The sequence below is a fragment of the Mauremys reevesii genome, linkage group 16 (genome assembly GCF_016161935.1).
Source record: "Mauremys reevesii isolate NIE-2019 linkage group 16, ASM1616193v1, whole genome shotgun sequence".
In the NCBI taxonomy this organism is placed as follows: Eukaryota; Metazoa; Chordata; order Testudines; family Geoemydidae; genus Mauremys; species Mauremys reevesii.
The window spans coordinates 42,320,259-42,345,887 of NC_052638.1; the positions used below are offsets into that span (position 1 = coordinate 42,320,259).

Genomic DNA, 25,629 nt, shown 5'->3' on the forward strand with positions numbered 1-25,629 from the left:
AGACCATTACTCCTTGTTCTGTCATCTTGTATCACTGAGAACAGTCTAGATCCATCCTCTTTGGAACCCTCTTTCAGGTAGTTGAAAGCATCTATCAAATCCCCCCTCATTCTTCTCTTCTGCAAACTAAATAATCCTAGTTCCCTCAGCCTGTCCTCATAAGTCATGTGCTCCAGCCCCCTAATAATTCCTGTTGCCCTCCGCTGGACTCTTTCTTATTTTTCCACATCCTTTTTATAGTGTGAGGCCCAAAACTGGACATAGTACTCCAGATCAGCCCTCACCAATGTTGAAGAGAGGGGAACGATCACGTCCCTCGATCTGCTGGCAATGCTCCTACTTATACAGCCCAAAATGCTGTTAGCCTTCTTGGCAACAAGGGCACACTGAGACTGTGTAGACCTTGGCTGCTGCTGATAGGCTACCTGGGCTGGAACCTGGCATAGTGGGTTGCCCCAGGTTCCCCTACCAGCCACTGGAGAAGTGGCTGAGACTGGGAATTACAGAAGATTGCCTGAGATGGCACATGGGCATATTGTCTGGTGGGACTTGGATACCCTAGAAGCGGACACCTATAGTGATCTGTCATGAAGGGACAACACCCTAAGTCCTGGAGAGTGGGAAGGCCTGGTGATGAGCAAATGACAGAGGGGGATGTTACACCAGACCCAGCGGTGAGTGAACCATGTTACAGGAATGCTCAAGAATAAAAGTAAAGCTTGTCTGTGAGGGAGTCAGAAGTTTCTCTGGGGCAGTCCAAGATGGTGGAATGAACTCCCCCAAGAACTAAAGACCTTCACAAACTTCACCACTTTCTGCTCCAAGTGTAAGTTACATTTCTTTGTCCTTGCCTCCACTAATGTAAACATGTAACTACATGGGTGTGTGTGTAAGTTTTTTTAAATTATACTTATATATCTATATCTATATCTATATCTATATAAAGACTATAATTTTAAAAAAACCTCATCAAAAGAAGACACTCCACTGCCTCATTTCTCTCTGTGGGGAGAGGAAGAGACAACAAACAACATGTGCAGTTGTGTTGCTTAATGCACTATAGGAAGGTGCTCAAATACTACGGTGATAACCATGGCATAGAACAGAATAGAACCTAGGGGTCATTGTGGATTCTTCTCCTCACACTTCTCACATATAAGCTATGTCCAAGTCCTGCCACTATTGCTTCACAACATTGCTAAGATATGAGCTCGCTCTTCTTTCTATCCAAAAGCTCTCATCTTCTGTTACTGAAAGCTCCTCTTCACCAGCCTCTCTTGCACCCACAACTCCTTCCATTAGTCACAAAATGTATTGCTCAGATAATCTTCCTTGCCTGTTGAGCTGGGCACATTACTCACTTCTCTGAGTCCCTTCATGGGCTCCTCCTTCCCCACCATATCAGTTTCCAAGGCCTTCACAACTCTGCCCTTTCCTGGTCATTCACCCTCATCTCTTATCTCCCTCACATCATCTTGATCATCAGTGATGCCATGCCTGTATTAACAATGCCTTTGTTTGCCTTTTTCACAATTGTATTCATGCTTTCTTCCATGCTACTTCTGCACATGCCCTTCCTGAGCTAACGCAAACTACCACTACTTTCAAATGCAACTCACTCCTTAAAATCCACTTTTGCCAATGATGTCTACAAGAAACCAGTCAATTAAAATATGAATTTCTTCCCCCTCTCTAGTCGCTAGACCTCTTTTTGCATCATGTTTGAAATTAGTTTGTAAGCTCTCTTGAGCAAAGACTATGAGGTGCCTAGCACTGTCTTCAGCACTGAATAATAAAAACAATAATTAATAAATTAATAGGGACCCTGGGATTTTGGCCACAGCCTTTCTGCAATGTGCTATTTTAGAAAAATAGTCCTTTTTGCTCAGCAGAAAAGATGTTATTGTCCCGGTTCTATTATTGCATCAAAATACTTTGCTGAAGTGTCTCTCTCTAATTGTTCTTTGGAAGAGCCTCCTCATCCTCCCTTCAACTTCTGTGGGGAGTTCCTGGGGGCTGTGTCCTTGGTCCCTTCTTTTCTCCCTCTACGCTTTTATCTATCGGTAATCTCATCTACAAAAACAAATGCAACCACCATCTCTGGGTTGACCACTGACAGATCTACCTCTCGACTCCATACTGCCTCCCTCTGTCCAAACATAAATCTCACCCTGTTTGGTGACGTCTACTCATGGATATGTACCCAACACCTAAAACCCAGCATGGCTATAAGATGACTCTTCATCTATGCCTAAGTTCTCCCCACTACTTCCTCTTTCAGTCTCTGTGGACACCACCACCATTAAGCCCATCACTCCGGCCCGTAACCTGGGTGTCATCTTCAACTCAGATCTCTCTCTACAGCTCTCATCCAGGCTATGTCTAAGTCTTGCAAATTTATTCTAAATAACATATCTCTAAGGTACAGCCTTTCCTACGCACTCACAGAGCTAAACTCTTGTTCAGGCTTTCATCATCTCGCTTCTTGATTACAGCAACATCTTTGTCTCTGGCCTTGACAAATGCAGTCTTTCCCTGCTCATATTCATTCAGAATGCAGCTGCAAAGATAATTTTCCTAGCCTGTTGCTTTATCCATGTCACCTGTCTCTTTGCATCCTTCCACAGGCTCCCCCTTCTCTCACATCATACACGAGCTACTTATGTTCACTTTCAAGGCCATTCTCAGCCTGTCCTCACCCTACCTCTGACTTCTTGTTCACTACAGAGATGTTCTTGTTTCTATACTTTCTATAATTTCACTCTTGTAATTACATTTTTAAAATGTCCTGTTGCACCAGGTCATGTGAGAAAGAATAGTCTGAGATACTTTGAGTGCAGGGGAAGACTCCTGGCTAGGTTGTTGATGCCATGTGTTTAGTTTTCCATAGCCAATGTATTTTCTTCCCTGTTGTGTCAGGTGGGTTTTTTTATTTTATCTTATTTTATCCTGTAAAATACTGGTGCAGTATGAGCACTGAGTTCGCCCTTAAATCATTCATTTAGTTTGCATATACACTCTACATCTTCCAAGCCCAAGAATGACTAGGGCTCATTTCAGCCAGTGCATGAGACCACTTGTTTTAAAATACTGTCTTGTTTTAAAATACTATCTGCTAAATGTTTTGAAGACTGCTTCTAGACCTTGGGAGGAGTAAAACAATTGTATCTGTCATTTTAACACAAGTATGCTATCTGAGGGGGGAAAAAGAGCTGGTCTGGTCTGTACACATTTCAATTTTATATCAATAAGGACTAAACTGACTCGTGAGAGCTGTTTAGTCTGATATGGTGCATCTATTGTGCACATAAAGTAATAGTCATATAATTTTAATATGCTAAATTACTGAATGTGTTATAGTAACACGACTGAAATGTTTCTGAGCAGCACCAGAAGAGAGAGGCATTTAATTTTCTGACTTCCTACTGAATGAAGAATGGAAAATGTGTTGTTTTAACTCTAGAAAAATGCACAATAGATGGGAGAGGTGGAGGAAGCCCCTGTACCATATGTAATTTCATTAGGAAATTGTAAAACGGCAAAATGATGAAGAGGTAACATTTCAAAGGGCTGGTAACACACACATTTTGTGTAACATTAATCACATGCTTTTAATTTTTCTACAGCATTGCTCTATAGTGTTGTATTCCTGTTTTATGATTCTTGGAGAGCTGGGTTACAGTATTAAGACATATGTGTTTTGCTTGCCCTGGTGGGAAGATAGACATTTCTGAAGTACAGCTGGAATTTCAGAAAATGTACTTTCAGGAATGTTGTGATGTCATTCTGTAGTGGCAAAGTGGGATCCTAAACTGCCACTGCTATCCTAGCTGAAACTCAAGAGCCTGACTCAAAGGCTCCCACCCAAAAGAATGAAATTTATGGCCATGTGTCTGAGATTTTGTTACTTTCTGCTAAACACTTCCCCTCCCCCCCGGCCAGCTCTCATTTTCTGCTTCATCCTTTCATAGGCTGTTTCTGTTCCATGCTCTAAAGAGGGTAAGAGTTGTCTGTACTATGGTAATTAAGCTCCCAGGAAACAGCCTCATTAGATTAATAAAGAGTAAATAAAGCAGACAAGGATGCACTTTTCTTTCCAATAGCTCAAGGCAGTTGAGCAATGAAGTTAACATCCCACCCACTTGCCCACCCACCTACTTATACATAGTTTACAATATACCTACACAAGCACAGTATGAAATAACGATAGTTTGTTGTAAAAACTGGAGTTCTATTTTAATCTTTTCTTTCCACTCACTCGTAGCTTTCAGAGGACTTTTTGTTATGGGGCTGAAACTTTCCAGTCTTGGTCTCCGTTCACAGATGAAGACTTTTTTTAATGTTTGAAGGAATTACTTCAGTTATTTTTAAGTTATAGAACAGTTAAATCTTAATTTTTGAAAATGTAGTGACTTGCTTTTGCTCACCAGTATCAGAAACAACTGAATCAATAAAAGCTCCTCCAAACTTGGGCCCTGATAGTGCCATCGGATCCACATGGGCAGACTCTGTGTGCATGTGGCACCTCATTGACTTTCGTGGGGTTCTTCACAGGTGAGTTTTCAGACTGGGGATTTAGCATATGCATATACTTTATGAGAAATAGTTTCCTGGCTGTGTTTGAAGAGAGAAACTTAAATTGAAAACTTGTATAAATTAGTGAAAAATCACTTTTGAGCTGGCGCAGTGGGCATCTCCTAGAATTATCAGCATAACAGAGCACCACCTTCTTTGTGACATCTGCCATTCCGCTGGAAGCATTGTATGTTCTTCCTGGCTGGGACAGGCTGAGACTTCTGTTGCAGATGACAATTTACATGAGAGAGATTATAAATATTTTATTAAAACACACCCAGCAAAATCCATCAAAAACCAAAATGGCACTTACAATATATTCCAGTATGAAGTTGTTCTATTAACCCAGCCTTGCTGAAAACAGTCTCTAATCAACAGTAATAGAAGCAGCAGCAGCAGTGGAGTGAACTCATCCCTACCCAACCCCTGCAAAATGTGACCTGTATTCTCAAGAGCCCTTTCATCTCAGTGAGGTGTGACAGAACACAGTTGGCACCATTTTAAAAGCTAAAATTCATGGTCAGTTTCTTGTTTCTTTTCCTGCTTTAATTCTTCATAAAAATTAAGAAAAACAATACATGAAAAACAGTTAGTCCAAAGTTACAATGTAAACATATCACAACACACCACAAAATGCAAAAGTTAGGACTGTTAGTAACATGTAGCCCATGTTGCATGTAGATGTTCTCATAGTTTCTAGTTTGGCAAGTCAAGTGGTGACTCTACTCTGTATGTTAAATAAACGACAGTAAAGGTGGGGGTGAGTAGCCTTCTCACTTGACCCCAACTGCTCTATGTGTATATTCAGGCAGCTCATCTTACTTTAGTCATTAAAGTTCCTATTTTCTGGGTTTTTTTTACTCCTGATAGCCTTGCAGAAAAAATGCAGGTGAGAGGGATTCTATTCTTTCTTGTGCATTTCTAATAGAATCACTTACTACGTTCCTCCTAGCCACAATCAGTTGAAGGAAATGAGACCTGTGCATGTGTCACTTAGGACTGGTGAATATAGCAACCTCTCTGAACTTCGGTGCATCTTGACTTGAACGTAGTACAGTAATGCAGATGCGATTTTGAATTGTTGGCTATTCTTTTAAACAGTTAGTGTAAAAATGGATTATAATCATATGTCTATCTCCTGAAATTAAAATCTCCTTTTTATTTAAACTATTGCAGCCAGCAGGAAGAAATTTGTGACCAAAATATATGTTTGAATTAAATGTGCCTGACAGCTTTGAGTGAAAGGAAAAAATTAATGTCCACTGGAATCTGGCAGTACATTGACTTCTGTGCTTCAGCTAGTAGTAGCAGATTGATTCGAGTCAGTCAAGTCATGGTTTGGAATAAACGTAGTAGAGTTTTCCATGTGTTCATTATTTCAATGTATTAAAAAGGAATTAAAACAACCAATACTGCTCACCCCTTTTAAACCATTATAGTAAAAACACACTTTTGAACAGCATTCCTTGTTACACAATGGCCACAGCTGAGGCAGGATAGCTCATTGAAAGTGCATGCATAGATCTCCTTAGCTTTTCAGCAGACAGACTGTGATGGGAGAATGAAATTAGCAGTAAAAGTATTAAAATATTGATAGCAATCATTCCATGTCCAGGCTTTGCCAATTAATTATTAATTTTACCTTGAAGGTTAGTGTTAGAGTCAGACTTTGCTTTATCATGCCTTCACTTGGCAAGATGTTTGCCTTTGTTTTTTAAACATTATCAGGTCTCCAGCAAATAACTCTCATTTTATGTGGTTAGCTGTTGGAATTTACTTTGTATGGCTTCATAAAATGAGAGAAAATATTGTGTTCTGAAGGCTTCAGAGAAGAGGTATATTAGCATTGCCTCTGTCATGTATCTGTAGTTCCTATGGATCTGTTTATCCTATTCTACTTCCCTTAAAATAACTGTTGCTTTTTATATATTAGGGAGAAACTTCCTAAAATATACACAGTAGGTAAATATTTGTATATCGTGTGCACAGAATAACCAGGAAGGGTACAATGTGAAACTTTTTTTGCTGTAAAACAGAAGAGCCCTGTAGTTTTAAGGAGGGATAGAATGCCTCATTTGAGCAGGACTAACTTTTGAACCTATCCCAAAACGTCTCTATTTCTGCTATGCAGTGAACAGAGTGTGTGACACTTTCATTTTGTTTGGTGGGATTTGGAGGTTAGAGTAGAAAGTGTTATCCAGTCATATAAAATACCATTGAACAGTTTGTTAAGATGGTGCATCACAACATTTTCTTTTAAATAAATGTTGTGTGTATTGAGCTATTGCCTGTTTTATCCTTCTTCTTAAATACACGTACTTGGGGGAAATCTTATTTAAATGAATCTACAACTACAAAAAGAATAAATACTTTAACAAAAAAAGTATTAATATGAACACAATTCATATGACATTGTATTTGTAAGTTTCTTAAACAAGGAAGCTTCTTAATGCTGCCTTTAATTTTATAGTGAAATATGTTTATTTCTTGAATATAAGTCTAGGTATTCCTTTGGGCTCCAAATGTAGAAGCACTTATGCATGTGTGTAACTTCACCCTTGAGAAGTCCCACTAGCTTTAGTGGGGGACTATGCATCCTTTGTAAATTTTAGAAATTTTTTTTAGAGAGTCTGATTCCAAAATGAACCAATGTAAGAGGTCATCTCACAAGACCTAATAGAACCCAGTGGTTCTGAAAAGCTGAAGCTCCAAAAAGGATTTTTTTTTAAATTGTTTTGGACATTTTAAAATAAGGTGAGGATGTTGACAAATTATCAGTGTTGTGTGCATCGGAATTCAATCTCTTTAGGACCTTTTAAGAAAAATGTAAGAAAATTAGCTTTCTTTCGCAAGTCACATCTTGCTTATGAATTCTGATTGCCCCAAGGCCCTGATAGGACTACTGGTGTGCTTAAAGTTAAGCGCATGCTTAAATGCTTTTCAGGATAGGGTCCTAATTCTATCTCTCTGACCCTGCAGACTGTTATGCATGTGCTTAGCTATAAGCACATGAGTAGTTTCAGTTATGTTCATGGGACTGTGCACATCAGTAAAGGATATGCATAATTGTTTGGAGGCTTGGGGTTTATCTTTTGCTTATTTCTCATATTAGTTGACATAATTCTCCACATTTTTATTTCTGTGGAGTTGGTTAACAATTGTGTGTGTTTATTGTGTGGAAAGCAGGGGGGCTTTAGGTGAAAATGTTAATTTTTCAAAAATAAAAAAATTTCAGCTGGGACAAACTGTGGGAAAGACTAGGATTGGTTCTGGCGCTGTTGGATTTTTGATATTCTTCCTTGAGAAAACCTGTGATTTATCCAAAACTTTGGATAACACCAGGCCTGCACAGTCTCATGAAAAACGTATGAAAATGTTTTCCCAGGCACATAATAATAAACAGTGTGTCAATTCCTCTTTGAAGTTGTAACTAACTTATTATTAATTTAAAAAAAGATTCTCAGGGTCAGATTCTGATCTCAGTTGCACAGGTGTAAATCTAGAGTGATTCAATTAGTGAATTTACTTTGGATTACAGTGGTATAAATCCAATTGGGATTGAAGAAATCTGCAGGAGAACAGTGCCTTGTAGAATCTGCCTTTTTCCATGTATGTACAGTATACAACTCAACACTTTCTGATGGTATGTACATATATGAAATAAAGAGCAATATCTTCATAGGAGATCAAATGAGGTTTTTGTAAAAAGAGCAGTCTGCCATGACAACAAAAAGTATTTGGTAAAATCAATTATAGGAATAAATGTAAGTATGATTTGAAAAAAAAGTAGTGTGATTGATACAGAGCAGAATACATAATTGGTAGGAATACTGGGAAGAATCTTTAGAAAAAATACAACATTGTTTTGCCTTTTCCACTTTCATATTCGCTAACTAACAGTAAATTTTGTCAAGATAATGTTTCCAAACTAAATTGTAAACTCTGATACTCAATATATACAGTGGAGAGTTGATCTTGAAATCCTCTGATTACATGTCTGACTTTTCGTATCTGACATCAGTTCTTCTCTGGTAGTTATGGATTTGTGCACTGAACAATGCTGAGGTAAAGCCGTGGGTGAGAGGATAGTTACAGTGTGTTTTCTTACCTGAAGTTAACTACATCTCTTGGGGATAACACAGACTAAATAACAGATGTAGACAACCAAAACAACAACAACAACAAAAGGGAAGGTAGGTCTGCTTGAGCAAGTTAATGAAACCTTCTGAGCTTTTAAATTGTAAGGATTTTTTAAAAAAATATTCACTAAATACAAAATATATTAAATTAGGCCTTGTCTGTCTTAAAGTTGCAAAGCTTTCTTCCGCTTTGAAGGGAGAATCTATTCACTTTCTTAGAGTGTTCTGTTTCTTCACTCTCCATTGTTTCTCTTGGAAGCTCAAGGCTTTATGTCCAAGGTGTGAGATTTAGGGATTTCAGTCAATGCTATGTATTCTGAAGCCTCGGTGACAGGAATGTCCTAAGACAAATGGTACTAGTGGAGCCCAGCAAAAGGAACCTTTCTAACAACATAACAGGGATGAGGGCTTATTGCTAGAAACCTTTAACTTTAGACAGTCATGGTCAGTATGGGACTGGATGGAGGTGTGATAAAAATTGTTAATGAAGCCTGAAATTAAAAGTTTTGTATTTTATTTCTTGTTTGTGCCCCAGCTTCAATGGTATTAGCATAGGTCTAGTACTGCAAGTTTGTTAGGTAGCTTGTGTTTCCTCTGCGGCTTTACAGTATTACATTTTCCTTTTGTTGTAGTGGATTATGAAATCAGATTGCCATTCCTCTTGCTTACCAAACAAGGACATGAAACGGCTTCACCTCTTTCAGTGAGTTCACTATTTCCATTAGCTCCTGTGGATTGCTTTGCATGGCGTGTATTTTATAGTCCAGCTCTTCTCTGTGAATGTGGTACTCATTAAACATTATCCTGTCACCGTGCGGGGAGCACATCCAACTTGTAGTCACAAGTATTTTAATCACATGGCCATGGAGTCTGAACTTGATTGCAGGTTAATTTGGAATAAATAAATTATCAAATCCCACAGTTGGGAGAATATAGTTTACTATTGAGCAGTAGTGGGCAGAGCAACTAAATGCTAACTCGAGAGGAGTTAGCTTGAGTTATGTACACTCAGATTAACACTGCAGTGAAAACAAGCCTTGAGAAATCTAAGAAACTGGTGTAAATGGAAAATATACAAACAAAATTGGGAGATGGCACAGACTGATTCAAACTCAAATCCTTTTTTGAAAAAATTCTTTCCACAGTAGCAGACTTGCAGCTGTTAACTAATCCCATAACAAGTGGCATTTAGCCACACATTTTCCAAATTAAATATGCTTGCATGTTGGACTAGCTTAGTTCCCTGTAGTACAAACACTTTCCCTGCTAGGAAAAGAGAATTAAACCAAAAACTGCCCCAAGCAGTGTGAAAAGCAGAGGAAAGGAATGGTGTATGTGTGCACCTACACGTAGATATCGGTGCCAGGAGAGTGCACGGGGGTTTTGCAAGTAGCACAGTATTTGTTGGAAGATCTGAGGGGTGATCAAGGACTACTCATGCTTAAATTATTAGTTAAGGCTGTGGCATTAAAGAATTGTTATTCAGTCATGGTCTCATGACTGTTTTGCTAGGAGGTGTTTGGAAATTCTTGCCTGTGCTGTCATAGAATCTATACTTGCCCTTTCTTTAATTTTTTTCTGGTCATTTGAATAATGTTTTCAGATCTTCTGTTTAATATGGATTCAGTTCAACAGTGTTTGGAAAACAAGCAATTAATTGTGCCTTGTGTTAGATCCTTTTTAAAGAGGCTTGAGTGCACAACCCCTCTTCTGCACATTTTTAAGAATCCCATTAAAAAAAAATTCAGGAGCCCCATACAAGTCAAATGTGTTGTTTCCATGGAAACAATTAATGGGGAGAGCAATTTATAACTGATGTAAAAAAATGAGCACTTCCTCAGACCCCCTGCTGTTCTGATATAGAGTCTCAAGGAAAAAAATCTGTTGTGAGGTTAGCAGAAGCTCTGTGCTTAGGGAAAAAACAATGAGAGCAAAAGTACTGTCCTTTCCTAGTATAATAACCGCAGTTACTTTGCTATGCAGACATTATTAGGTCTTGGAAAAGGCTAGTAAATTCTCATTTCATGACATCTTTTCAAATGCTTTTCCTTTAGAGAACCTTTCTCCCTGCAATCCTCCCCTCCCCAATCCCAGCCTCTTCCTCAGTATACACATGCCTGCACTGGGGGGCTGGAATCATATCTTATGATATACTAGGCAGCTGGACCCAGCACTGAACCAGGGCCTTGATGAAATTCATCTAGGATGCATTATACAGCACCAGCACTTCTGTACTTAAGGTCTGTCAGCCTAGCCGTTAGAAACCTTGCATATAAGTGGTTTTTATCTGCCATTATAGCTCTCTCCTGGCTGATGCTTGACATTGATTTTTATCAAATATAAAAAATGAATGCTAAATTAGAAGAATTAAAACCAGTCTCTTGATTTTAGCTCTTTAAAATAGAAAGTGAACATTAAAAAGCTGTGCAGTTTAGCAACCACAATGTAAAACTTCTGTTTTACATTCAAGTTTCTGGACAAGTGTCTCAGTAGGAATTGTGTATTTTGAAAAGTAGCTCAGGTGTGTGAAAGGCTGCTGAATATTAGCAGGGATCTTGACTTCTTGCTGACTAAATGCAAGGCAGAAATTCAGGAGCCTGTGATAAAATGTTTCTGAGATGAAAATAAACTGATCATGTATATTGTACTGCAGTTAATTTCACTGAATGAGTAGTTACAGAAACCTACCTACAGTACTGTAGCTAGTGACTGATGCAGGTGTAGAAGTTATAAGGAAATTGCAATACAGAACTTTACCAGTCCTCTCACTGTGAGTTGTATATATTAGTATTGATACATTCTGTGTAATAGTGCATGAATGCAAAACCACTGAGGGGATATTATGCTTTTATTTTTTAAGATATTTTGTGGGTACTTATCATGCACAAGGGTGAGGCTGGTGAGGAGAGACTCTTAGAAGATATTTTCACCTGCGGAGGGCAGTCTTTATCCACAAAATACTTACAGTAGCATGGTGGGTCCTCATGAATCCAGAGCAGCATTTGAGCTAACAAAACATGTATATGTGTGTATAAAAATCTTTAAATTATGAAAGCAAATCATTCTCCTGTAGAGTATAAGGCTATCTGAAAGAGCAGCTGATATTAAAAAAAAGAAAAGAAAAGAAAAGGCGGGGTGGTTAGAGGCAGGCCTTACCTCTCCTATGCAGTTTCTTCTTTAACCGGGCAGTTTTAGAGACTGAAAGTGTTAGTGAATAAGCACAGAGTCAGAGCGATTAGAAACAAGGTCCCAAATGGTGGGGGCAAATTATAATCCAAAGAATAGGTGAAAGACACGGCTTAACATTAGGCATAACATTTAAGGTTGAGAATGATAAAGGCAAACACCTTAATTAAACCATTCAACAAAGAGAGGGAAGTCTACAATAGGATGGTTTAAAAATACAGAAATTAGTGTTGGTGTTTTTTTCCTATCTACCTGAAGGTATTCACTGTTAAAAGTATTAGAAAACAGGTATTTCTTTCAATAATATTTCTTTTATAGTTGATGTATAAGAAAGGAATGGTTTAAAAAGATAATCAGTCCAAAGGATACCTCAGGGAGAAGCTCTAAAATACGTGTATGAGATGCAGATAAATACTCTACAAAAGCCGAAAACAGTTTAGATGCTGGTGTTCTGGGTTCTTTGAAAAAGATCCTATTTATTTCTGACAGTGCCCATGGAAAATATCCTGCACAGGTTGTTTGTTTATTTAGCCTTAAGAGGTTATGAAAAATGATCAAGTTCATTATCATTTGTATAACTCATCAATAGGGGAACCCCCCAACATTTTTATTATAGGTTTTTTATATGACTGTCACTTAAACAAAGAAAAACTGCAAAGAGCATTTTTACAAAAATACACAAAAAAGAACCCCCCCAAATATATGTATGAATATTACAGAGATTTTCAGTCAGAACTCATTTACACATTGCTAATGAGTTGTAAAATACCTTTGAGGATTTCTTTTGCTACCTGTTGTCTTTTTTTATTTGGGAACATTTTCTAGCTCTTTTTCTAGATCTGTATATTTGAAAATGTGAATTGGAGACTCATTGATTTTACAAAATATAGTTTATATTTATTCTTTGTATCTTAATGTAAAATATTATTTATTTGAAACAAAAACCACAGCATCCATATAAAGGTGCATTCTCTTCATTATGGGGGAACCTGATGTGAATTTTGTTTTTCATACATTTTGATTTGGAGGAATCATTAAAATCTGTTTTTGTAGTGCAATTTGTGTTCACTGTGCAATGGAGTCAGGTGAAATAGGAACAACAAAATGGCAGAACAATTACTTGAAGAGAAGATCATGGAGGATTGTTGTCAGTTTTCAGTATGAAGTTCAGTCAGATTGTAAAGGGATATGATTTTTCTTATTACAGTAATCCAATTTATTTTGCAAATATAAATGATGAACACTTCAAAATCTATAACATTCATAAATTTTCAAAATTGTACCAATTATATTCCAGGAGCTGGTGTGTTAAAATGCTGCTATGATTTTATTTTAGCAGGTTTTGAGCTCTGGATTTTAGAAGATAGAAGTGTGTTTTGAGTTAAAGTGGCATTATTTGACTATTGTATTTAAATTAACCTAACTATTTTGTTATTAACCCCCTACTTTTAGCTTTATAGCTCAACCTTAAAAATCTGAGTCAAGTTAAAACTAGATTAATAAAACTTCAACCTGGTTGTGAGTAATTTTGTTAATGATTGTGAATGGTTTTAATCAATTTGTAGTAACAACGTTTTAAATAAAGTCAAAGTTCACTGATTTAGATTTTTTTGTACTTACATAATTTAAAATTGACTTTGAATTAAAAATGAAAATTGGCAAGGTATTGTAATTTCGTGTCATTTCATCACTCAGCAGGGGAAAAAACATGGTGAGCCAGGCTTTAAAATGGGCTACTCCTTAGTGTATCAAGTTTATAAAACAATCTTCTGATGGAAAAAATATAATGTGGACTTTTATCATGTTTGTGAAAGTGTAAGGCAAGCAGGGTGACATGACAAGCAATAATACGTCCCTTTTGATCTATCTAATAAAAAATCTATTCTTTAAAAAAGTGCTTCAACTGAATCTCTGGTATACTCTGTAGCTTGTCACATTTTTAAAAACTATAATTTTTATTCAAAAATACATCTTTTCCTTTATGGTCTGCAAGGTGAATAAGTATATCATAAGGCTTATTTAACTGTGACAGTAATATTGATTTTTCATTATGGAATGTTTTAAAATGATTGACTAAGAAAATTAACTTTAAAAACAAAGCATTAACATTTTTAAATAAAAAACAAAACAAGTGCCCTCCCCTCCCCACCCCACTCCAATCCCCCCAAACAAACCAGAAAACACCCCCAGAACTTCAAAGCTCTGCTTCAAACTGACAAAAGAAGGAAATTCTAAGTTCAGGTTGACAGTATGTCTTTAACTTTCATCCTTTTTCCTCCCTTACTCCAACAATGAGAGTGAAGGATAGTGTCAGCCGTCTGAATTTCCTGGCATACTGCATCTTGGCTTTTGCTAGATCCTGAATACTATTTCACTGCCATTTTGCATTCACTCTTATTATACAGAGAGATTTCCAACTTTTAGCCTCCCCTCCTCCTTTCTTTCACAGATTTAAAGGCAAATGCCAAAATGTATATTAAAAAAAAAATTCAGTAAAGCCCATTCATCACACACCCTTGTTTGCTGGTGCTTTGTTTCTGTTCCATGCTGCGTGCATTTCATTACATTTCAGAACCTCTATTTATATTTTTCTTTTTTAGTTTATTAAAATCAGAATATTTTCATTGTGCTGAATTCCCCTTTGTTCAGGAAATCTTGCCCTGCAGGGCTTCAAAGGACACAAACAGATTGTTCTGGGCCTAATCTTTAGTATTGTTTTTATGATGAAATCAAAAATATAATTGTTAAAACCCGATGTGTGTCTTTACATCTGAGACCGAGACTTAGACTAGCTTGTGGCAAAGCAGAGGCTATGGAGAGCCAATGCTATACATGTCAACTGCGGTAGGACTTCTGAAAAGCAAAAAGTACAGCACCCTGAGTGCTTTACATTGTCTGTGTACACTTGGCGGCGAGTCTATGCAGTAAAATGGCTTCTTTGGTGACGTGGTTTGCCAGCATATAATACATTTTTTTTCCTCTGCATTGTGTCTGATTTGCAAGTGGTGAAGAAAAATACTTTGACTAAATTAAAGTGGTAGAATACAATCATTTCCTCCACTTCAGCAGGTCTGGAATAATTTTCCTAAAAAAAGCCTTTCTGCAATTAATTTTTATTTTTACTATTTTTTATTCTAAGAATTCCCCCCCCCCTTTCTCTCCCACTTCTTGTTTTTTTTTAATCTCCCTATTTAATTCTTTCAGTTTTACCCCATTCATTTCATAGGTTGCAGTTTTCCTAGAACCTAGAACAACAGGATTATATGCTCTTCCTTGGGACCTGAGGCATTACTGTTTCCTTACCTTAATAGCATCCAGTTGTCTGGATCTGTCTGGGTCCTAAATCCATCCTGAATTGGTTTCCTAGCTGGCAGATTTGTGTGCTCCATGTTGTTTTTGGTCTGGACTTTCATATGAATATCGCAAATAATTTTATATTTTGCCAAATGGAATTTTTATCACATGCAGCCAATGTGTATTACAGACTGAAATGAGAAGATAAAAGATTGATTGAAAACATGTCAAATTCCAGTTTGCGCCAGGATGTAACAAAAAAGATTTTTGCTGTGAAAAGAACACTGACAAAACCCTCCGTTTAAATGAATGGTCTTATGTTGCCCTGTGGTAGAGAAATGGTTAAATTATGCACTCATTGGAGTATGAAGGCAGTTCTTCTTTGCTGACAGATAGTTTGACCAGTGTCAGGTTATCCTGATGTGTTCAGCATACCTTCATTGCATCATAAATAAAATAGACAAATTACTTTTTTTCCTAGGGTGGAATAAGCACCAGGAGGGGGAGAGATGGGAACAGGGGGTGTGTGATGATTGGAGGGGGGAGTGAAGAATTAGAGGAAAAGAAAAGAGAGATCTTTGCAGCCACTCTATGAATCTCTGCATGGCAGCTGAGAACAATGTGAAAAGCAAGCAATTACCCTGAATACCTCTCCCTTATCCAGACATCGGAAATATATTCCTGCCTGAGCTTGCTTGCTTTTTGTTTTTATCCAATGGCCATTTACTAATGGTTTTTGTATCCTTCTGGAATTTTTGTTAGGAATTAGATTGTTGTTGTTTGTTTCTTTCGTCTTTTCCTGACCCAGTCTTTCTCTTATTGTCACAAAAGTCAATGAAAAAGGACAAATCTATCATGTTCCCAACTGATTCTTGATCATCCTTGGTTCACTGACTGGAGAACTTAACCCACAAGCTAGAATAGGGTATCAAACTCATTTTGCTGCAGTGGATTGAATTGCATTTTGAATGAAGGCCCATGGACTGGAGCGACAAATTCAGGGCCTTGCATTTTCTTCAGTACTCTATGGGTGTCCCACAAATGAGAATGGAAAGTTTGCACAAAGACTGTGGGTAGACTATGAACCCTCATGTGGAACTAAGCTTTTAGCTCATACATTTGCCTTTTTCTTTCAGTGGAAAAAAATATATGCAGGCACATTTAGCACCATTGCTGTTAATGCCCTCTTTGTTTGATAATTTGCCCATGGAGCTCCCTGATTTTGTGCATGTAATATATATAAATTATATGAAAATAAACCCTTAAGCGTCATCTCTAGCCTCCATATTTAATACTTGATTGAAATCTCTGGGCAAAGTTCGTCTCCAAGATTTTAAAAAGTGACTAGTGATTTTTGGGTGCCCTCTCTGAGACACCTTAAAGGGCACGATTTTCAGAAAGTGAAGAGCACCCACCCTTTGAAAAGCAGGACATTTAAAGGTGTCTGAAGTTGAGTATTCAAAAATGGAGTCATCCAAAAGCATTAGTCACATCTAAAAATGTAAGCCAGTTGTTAAGATATAGATATTCAGGCCTGTTTGCAAAGGCCTATACTTTAAGAATTTAGGTGTATTCTTATCACTTACCTAGTTATAGAGGTATCAAAGAAAGAATCAGAACCCTGTCGAAGGAAGAGAGGCAGTGTTTTGGACCATACTGCAGTGGTCAGGAGTCTTGATGTTGCTGTGGATTACCATAGCAGCTGGTGTATTGTTAACTGTATTTGTGTTATGTTGCATATAAAAAACGATCAAGGGGGCCACAACCCCCTAAAGAACAGCCACAAATTATAACTATAAGTAATATAGTAAGCCCTCCCCACCCCCTAGTGTGCTGGACAACCTGGATCCAACTTTCTCGGGCCCACTATAATGAGAAGTCGGGAACGCTAATTGGAATAGGTGTGGCACGCCCGTACGAGAGAAGGTGCAGGGCACTGTACTGCACAAGGGGCAGTGGGACAAATGGAATATCGACACCTTCCACCTTGATGCCTGGCCCTATCGGGAAATGTGTCGCCATATGTCCTGTGCTTTTCCAGGGATACCTGGGCAGGAGGAGGATCCCAAAAGAAAAAGAAAGAAAAAGGGGTGGAGTGTTAGGATATAGATATTCAGGCCTGTCTGCAAAGGCCTGTATTTTAAGAATTTAGGTGTATTCTTATCACTTAACTAGTTATAGAGGTATAAAAGAAAGAATCAAAATCACTGTCTTCCTGTGTAAGGACCTTCTCTTACTGTGGCAGTCTGAGGCCCTGTTCTTTGGCTAAGCAGCAGAGGCAGCCATAAGCTGGGAAGCGAATGGTCACATCCTCACATTTCAAACTAGTCACATTGAAATAAGGTGCTATTGGGTTGTTAGGAATACAATCCTGTCCTGATAATGCCCATCACCACCAGATAAAGATGGTTAAAGAAAACTTAGTTTGACAGTATCCTGTCTGGCAAGAAATCACTTCTCAATAGTTGTGGTTGTGAAACCCTCATTTCTGTATGTTTTATCTCTCTGGCCCCCACTTTGATATTGTTTATTTGCATGGTCTCTGTCTGGTTCTGTGATTGTTTCTGTTTGCTGTATAATTAATTTTGTTGGGAGTAAACCAGTTAAGGTGGTGGGATATAATTGGTTAGATAATCATGTTACAATATGTTAGGATTGGTTAGTTAAATTTTCAGTAAAATAATTGGTTAAGGTATAGCTAAGCAGAACTCAAGTTTTACTCTATAGTCTGCAGTCAATCAGGCAGTGTGTGGGGGGAATTGGAATCATGTTTTGCTAAGGGGGGAATGGGAACAGGGAAATGGGACACAGGCAAGGCTCTGTGGCATCAGAGCTGGGAAGGGGGACACCGAGGAAGGAAATTGGAATCATGCTTGCTGGAAGTTCACCCCAATAAACATTGAATTGTTTGCACCTTTGGACTTCGGGTGGTGTTGCTCTCTGTTCATGCGAGAAGGACCAGGGAAGTAAGTGGGTGAAGGAATAAGCCCTCTAACACCAGTGATCCTGCATCTGGAGGTAGTGATTATTGAATGAGTGGAACTTTGCAGGATTGTGTCTGACTTGTTGAAGCAGGTTATTTCCTCTAAACCAGTATGGTCCAAGAGATCTCCCCTCTTCCAAAGTAGTTCTTTCAATCCTGCTGCGTAGTTGCACCAGGTGATTACAGTTAGATCTATATTAGGATTCCATTTCACAAACTGGGTATGCCTCTGTGGTAGCTGAAGTATAAGAATCTAAACAGAATAGAATTTACTATCCTGATAGCCGTTCTGATGTTACCATAGTGGGTTGGACCAGCCATCTAACTGGGACTCTCTCTTTAAATAGCTTTTAGTTATTAATGCTCTGGGACCATCAATAATTCTATCACTCACTCACCCTGTTGCAGACTCCCTGTTTTCACAAGACTCATGTTTGTAATAAGCTAAAATGCTTAAAATGTGATTTAAAAAATTGACATTGCCTCTACTTGGAAGGGTTTTATTTGTTTTTCGATGAAAACTGCAAACAAACATACAATTTAAATAGTTAGGATCAAATATTGTTTGTCGCCTTTGACTATTTTTGAAGTAGGAGCATGGAGAACAGTATCATAGGAATTTAAAGGAGGCATTTAGTATTAAATCTTCACTTCTTCCACAAGATAACACTGTTCTGTAAATCTGTGCAAGGCCTTTAACCCCTCCCCCTCAAAAAACCAAAAACCCACGTGCACACACGATTTTATAGGAGCCTGTTGCCTTGATATTGGTTGGCTGTGTTTTACATAATACCCTTCAGCATCATTGATATTAACCTTGATGACATTATAATTGCTGTTTACAGTCACGTGTTGGTTAGGGTAAGCCTGAATGGGATTAATAAAATAAATCGAGAGAGGTATTAGTGCCATTAACAATACTTGACAACGCGAGAGAAAAATAGCCCGCCTTTCACCAAGCTGGCAAGAGTCCGTCAGGCTTATGCGTAGATTTCTGACACTTCATTTTGATAACTCTGAAATTATTTTTCTTTCCAGCAGTGATTTGCTCTACACGCCCAGTCTCTGCATCTTTTCCTTTTTTTAAAAAGACTTAACTCTGCATTTCTTTCATCTTCCCCTTCTAATATCTGTGAGCGCTGTTTGCCGCTGAAACAGCTTCACAGGTGGTTGTGCTGTAGCAAGGCTTGTACTTTATGGGCTTGAATGCACACCAGGAGTTTTGCCATTGACGCCAATAGGAGCAGGAGCAGCCCCGATGTCACTCAGCAGCACCATCTTCTGATGCGCCCTTTTATTCTTCAGGCCATTTATGGCAGCTCTCTCCTTGCTATAGTCAGTTCCAACCTTGGTGATCTTCCCCCTGATTCTCAAAGTCCCTGTGGGCTTCCTGACCTTCGGCTCACCTTTGTCCTATTCCCACTGCAATCCTGCTGACAGTCAACTAGCCTTCCTCCATAGTGCAGTCTGACTGTATGATGGATGTTGGCATGGCTCCCTTTCATGTTGAGCCTCTATCTTGGGATCGTGGTACAATAAAAATGGACATAGACTTTTGAAAGGATTGGTCCCATGAGAATATTTTGAAAATATGATGTTCTTGTGGATTATAAAGTTATTTGAACACATTCATGCTTCTCTGGTTGTAGTCTTCATTTCAGATTAAAATTTGCCTCTGTAGTACAGACTGTCATGCAATTATTTCTTCTTGTAAACCTCTGCGTTTAATCAGAACTTCTGATGCAGCAAAGTAAGGTTTTTGATAAACTTAATTTCTGTTTATAAACAATCATCCAATGTCATTTCAAGCTTCATGTGACACTCACTTTGGACTTTTGTCCTCTTACAGCATGGCTCATATTTGGACATTGTTGGGTTGAGGACTTTGCCGTAGAGGACTGTAATCGATCCCCCTTCTGCTCTAGTGCTAGAGTATGCTGTTTTAATTTGCAGAGGAATACTGATGAGCAGCTGTACAAGCTGAGATGACACTTGATTTTGAGTTAAAGTGTATTATAGTGGCGTGGCAGCACCCCTATAGGTAAGGTTGTGTCATGACATCTGTTTAAAGGTGGACCTTTCCAAGTCCTCTAAAATTGCCATGCTTAGTTGGAATTGGTTCCTCGGGAGGATGCAGGGTATAGATAGTGACCCCAGTCTGGAGTCTTTTGAGTCAGGGATTCCAGAGATATTAGCCCTGAAAAAATAATCCATTTTTTAAAGTTTCTAGGGGGGCTGTTTTGGGTGTGTTTATTTGCACAGTGCTAGAGATCAACCTATGAATGTGTGATGTAGGTCAGAATGGTCTGTCTGAGTTTTAGCCATGGCACTCTACGAATCTTTGGGATACCCAAATTCAGAATAGTATGTAAGGAAATGGACATTTTTACACTGTGCATGCAGCAATACAGAAAAACTACTAGTGGGTTTCCATTCCCGCCATTCGATAGGCTTTAAATGCGACTCCTGTAAGTGCTCTGAACTCAAAGAATTACCCAGATTGCTTTGAAATTTGATGTCTCTCATGAGGGTGCAGAGGAGTGTTAGTGATCCAAATTTGGGGTCATTTCAATGAGGAATTCCCAAATTACAGGCCCTTCCCCAAAACAGTTGCCTTTTGCTGTCTTGTACAGTTAGTGAGAAGTACTAATGACTGGATGAATTGCAGACCTTCCTTACTGTCAGGCATGTGGGTGCAAAATCTAGATGTCCTCATATTATGATCACAGCTCTGTCATCCACCTCAAAGTGATCCACACGAGGCTTAATACTGCAAACACAGCTTTCCCCAACAGTTCCCACTCCTGCTGCCACCATTAATGTGACTGCCCCTGGAGAGTATGCAAATAATTCCCCCTGGCTATTGCCAGCTCCAGGGCAACATAGGGAAGTTGGTGTGGGCAACCTTTTTGAAAATCCTTTTAGAACTGTAATAGTGTTACATGGAATCCTGTTGGTGAGAGTGAATGGAGTGTAAAAGGAGATGAAGTGTCAGGCACTGCCTCCAATAATCATGCCAAGTGGTTGGAGCATAGTTCACAGTTAGGTATAGGTTGGGCCTGGGCCAAGGATGGGGGCAGGCTGGGGTCGAAACTGAGATCAGAGTCCGTAGACAAGCCAGGATCAGAACCATAGCCAGAGACTAGGATGCAGGCCAGAGGTGGAAGCCAAGTGGTCAGAGTCCAAAGACAAGCCAAGTTGATACCAGAGTCGGAGTCCAGATATGTGCATGGGCAACCTTGATTCTGCATTTCCTGGTTTTCAGAAGTTTTGAGTTTTGCTCAGTTCAATGTTGTGCAAGGAGCGGTCATACCACCAAACAACCTCAACTCTGTGTTAATATAGTTTTTTGCCCTTGAATTTTCATAAGGTTTCTCATATAGTGGTCATGTGTTTCTGGTTGAGTACAGAAATAGAAAAGCTTTTTCCTTTTCTTTCACTTCATATTTCTCCTCAGAAAGGCTAAAACAAGACCCCTAGTTTCCCATTTGTGACCGTTTCAGATATTCTTTCTAATAATTTAATGAAGGCTGTAGTGTTGCTCTGGGGTCTGTAAATGCTCTAAAAGACTTGGTTAGATAAATTGAAAAATTCTCAGAATAATAAGGTGGGCAAAGTGTGGCAGGAAAAAGTGTTTCTAATTTCCCCCTCTTTACAAATGCTTCGTAGCAATCCTTAACAGCTGGCTAAGAGCTAGGGTTTCTCGCACTGAGAAAGTGAGACTGTAAATAAACCAATGCAGCACACCTGGAAAGAATAAAGTGCCTTGCTAGACTTTGCAGTGGACTTAGAATCAATGCGTATCTGGTTGGTGTGGGACAATGAGCCTATGCTGCATGAGTAGAATGGCAGAGGGATGCTCTTTTAATTCTTAATCTTCTGTAACAATTTATTTCAAAAATATTTTTAAAGTATTTGTTAGTATCTCACTGCCATGGTGGAGTAGAAAGGTTCCCCTTTCTTATTATTATGGTGCAGCAATCGTCAAAGACAGTTAAAGGTGTAAATATCTCATTATAAGCCCAAATTTCAACCCCTCAACTGTTTCTGCAAAAAGAAACGGATCTTCCTGAGATGCTGCATCTCATCCCAGGGCAGAGATTTTCTGGGAAGTTTGGAAAAAAATTAAACAGCTTTTAAATTATTGTATTTTGACAATCTAGCTATACTTTTCTTTTAGAAAGCTAATTTCCTGCATTTTTTTAATTTTTGGCTGCTCATTATTGCTTAGTTACAAATTCCAAATATGGTTTATATAGCAGAAGCAAAGAAGGACCTTTTAGCATTTTGTTTCTTTGTTTTTGGGGTAGGGAATGAAGGGTTGAGGAAAAAAAAGTTGTTGAAATGTCTAAAGAAGAACTTACAAAACATATGTAAATATAAACTGGCCTCCTTCTGACTCCTGATACCAGGTTGAGGCTGAGCCAGAGTTGGAAGGAGTAACAGACCATGAGAGGTGGCATTTTTCTTTTAGATTTACTATTTGTAATTCAATTAATTCTACATGTAAAGAAAACATAAAAGTGGTCTCTAAAGGTTTAAAGTAGCAGATGCTTTTTCCTCCACCCTTTTAGAAAATATTGTCACATTTCAAAATTAGATGCATTGTTCAAATGTTACAAGATTACTTCGCAATGCTAGGACCAGAAGCGCTTAAACAATACCAATAACCAGTACCACTTCAGGAGTAAGCTGATATCAAAGCATACCAATTAACACACAGGCACAGAAGACCAGGATTCTATCCCTTGTTCTGCCACTTGCCTGCTGAGGACCTTGGGCAAATCTCTTCACCTCAACTTACTCCAGCTGTAAAATGGGGATAATGATACTGCCTTCCCTTTGTAAAGTACATCAAGATTTACTCCAATGAAAAGCACTATATACAAGCTAAGTATTGTTACTACTTTAAAAATACTATAATTTATAAAATTTCCGTTTAATCTGCTATATATATTTGCTGTTTTTCCTTTCCTGTCTATTACAGCTTCATAGACGTGCATGAACATGAAAGCTCCTATTTTCATCAGCAAGTTACAGCCAAATTATTTGAGGAATGCCACAGTCTAGTGTCTTGCAACACTGCAATCACATCAGGCAAGCAAATAACAATGTCAAACACTGGACAGTGAGAAAGGGCTCATTAAAGAGAGGGAAACATACATTTACATTCCAAACTATCTTGATAATCATTAGTGGGGAAGAGATTCTGGTAATTATATGTTTCATAAAGTATGTATCAAGGTGTCCCTCTTTCACACTGACTATACCAGAGCAGAACTAATTTTACATGGAGGAAAAACGTACAGAAACACTATGCTGTAAAGCTCCAACTCAGCAAAGCACTTAAGCATGTAACTTTGATACTTGGAAAGATACTGGAACAAATTATTAGACAATCAATATGTAAGCACCTAGAGGATAAGAGGGTTATAAGAAATAGCCAGCATGGATTTGTCAAGAACAAATCATGCCAAACCAACCTCATTTCCTTCTTTATCAGACTTACTAGCCTAGTGGAAAGGGGTGAAGCAGCAGGCATGATATATCTTGATTTTAGTGCAGTTTTTGACACAGTCCCATGTGACATTCTCATAAGCAAACTGGGGAAATGTGGTCTAGACAAAATTGCTAAAGATGGGGGCAAAACTGTTTGCAAGACTGAGAGAGAGGTTATCAAGGTAAGAATTGGGACAAGTATTTAGAGGCCTCTCTCTCGGTCTGTCCTGTGTCCAGTACTATTCAGTATTTTAACTAATGATGTGGACAACGGAGTGTAGAGTAAGCTAATTAAACTTGGGAATGACACCAAGCTGGGCGGGGTTGCAAGCACTTGGGAGGACAGAATTAGAATTCAAAATGACCTCGACAAATTGGAGAATTGATCTGAAATCAACATAATGAAATTCAATAAAGACAACTGTACTTCTCTTAGGAAGGAAAAACCAAACGTGCAACTACAAATAGGGAATAACTGGCTAGGTGATAGTACTGCTGAAAAGGATTTGGAGGTTATAGTGCATCACAAACTGAATATGAGTCAACAATGTCATACATTTGCTAACCAGGCTAATGTCATTCTGGGATGTATTAAAAGGAGTGTTTAATTGTCCCACTCTACTCAACACTGAGTGAGGCCTCAGTCGAAGTACACCGCTGCCTCGATATAATGCCACCTGATATAACACAAATTTGGATATAATGTGGTAAAGCAGTGCTCCGGGGGGCGGGGCTGTGCACTCTGATGGATCAAAGCAAGTTCAATGTAACACGGTTTCACCTATAACGTGGTAAGATTTTTTGGCTCCCAAGGACAGTGTTATATCAAGGTAGAGTTGTACTGTGTCCAATTCTGGGTGCTACATTTTGGAAAAGATGTGGACAAACTGGAGAGAGTCCAGGGGAGAGCAACAAAAATGATAAAAGGTTTAGAAAACCTGACCTATGAGGAAAGGTTAAAAAAAAACCCTGTGCATGTTACTCTCGAGAAAAGAAGAGGGGGGAGTAGGAGGGACCTGATAACAGTATTCAGATAAGTTAAGGGCTGTCACAAAGAGGACTGTGATCAATTATTCTGAGTCCACAGAAGGTAAGACAAAAAATAAGGGGCCTAATATGCAGCAAGGGAGATTGAGGATAGATATTGGAAAAAGTTTTCTAACTATAAAGGTAGTTAAGCTCTGGAACAGACTTCCAAGGGAGGTAGTGGAATCACCATCATGTAAGATTTTTAAGAGCAGGTTGGACAGACATCTGTCAGGGATGGTCTAGGTTTACTTGGTCCTGCCTCAGCACAGGGGCATGGACTAGTTGACCTCTCAACAGGGGCGGCTCTAGGAATTTTGCTGCCCCAAGCATGGCAGGCAGGCTGCCTTCCACGGCTTGCCTGCGGACGGTCCGCTGGTCCCGCGGCTTCGGCGGACCTCCCACAGGTGTGCCTGCGGGAGGTCCGCCAAAGCCGCGGGACCAGCGGACCCTCCACAGGCACGCCTGCGGGAGGTCCTCCGAAGCCGCGGGACCAGCGGACCCTCCACAGGCAAACCGCGGAGGCAGCCTGCCTGCCGCCTGAGCGGCGCCGCCCAAGTGCCCCCCGCGGCTTGCCGCCCTAAGCACGCGCTTGGTGTGCTGGGGCCTGGAGCCGCCCCTGCCTCTCAAGGTCCCTGCCAGCCCTATATTTCTATTATTCTATGTGCTTAAATACTTTGCTGATTCTGGTGTACATGGGCTCTGAAAAACCCTTCCTCTCAGTGATTGCACTTGAGTTTTTTAGCACTTAAGGAAGAGAGCATGTGTGTATACTCATGTATGTATTTTCCCTGTAAAATGTTACAGATATCCACTCAGCCTTTGGAAGGAAGTACTTGTTTTAACAGTGACACCACCAGATGATTAATGAACTACACTGACCAACCTTGAGAGGTTTGGGGGGAGAAAGAGAGATGTATGAAAGTG

At 39.0% G+C, this 25,629-nt stretch overlaps 1 protein-coding gene across 1 annotated transcript in view; it reads left to right on the forward strand.

The window, feature by feature from the left end:
- The window catches only part of ZFHX3 (zinc finger homeobox 3), a 1,205,541-nt gene that overhangs the window by 195,359 nt on the left and 984,553 nt on the right, over window positions 1-25,629 (forward strand). The gene's annotated exons all lie outside the window — the stretch shown is intronic.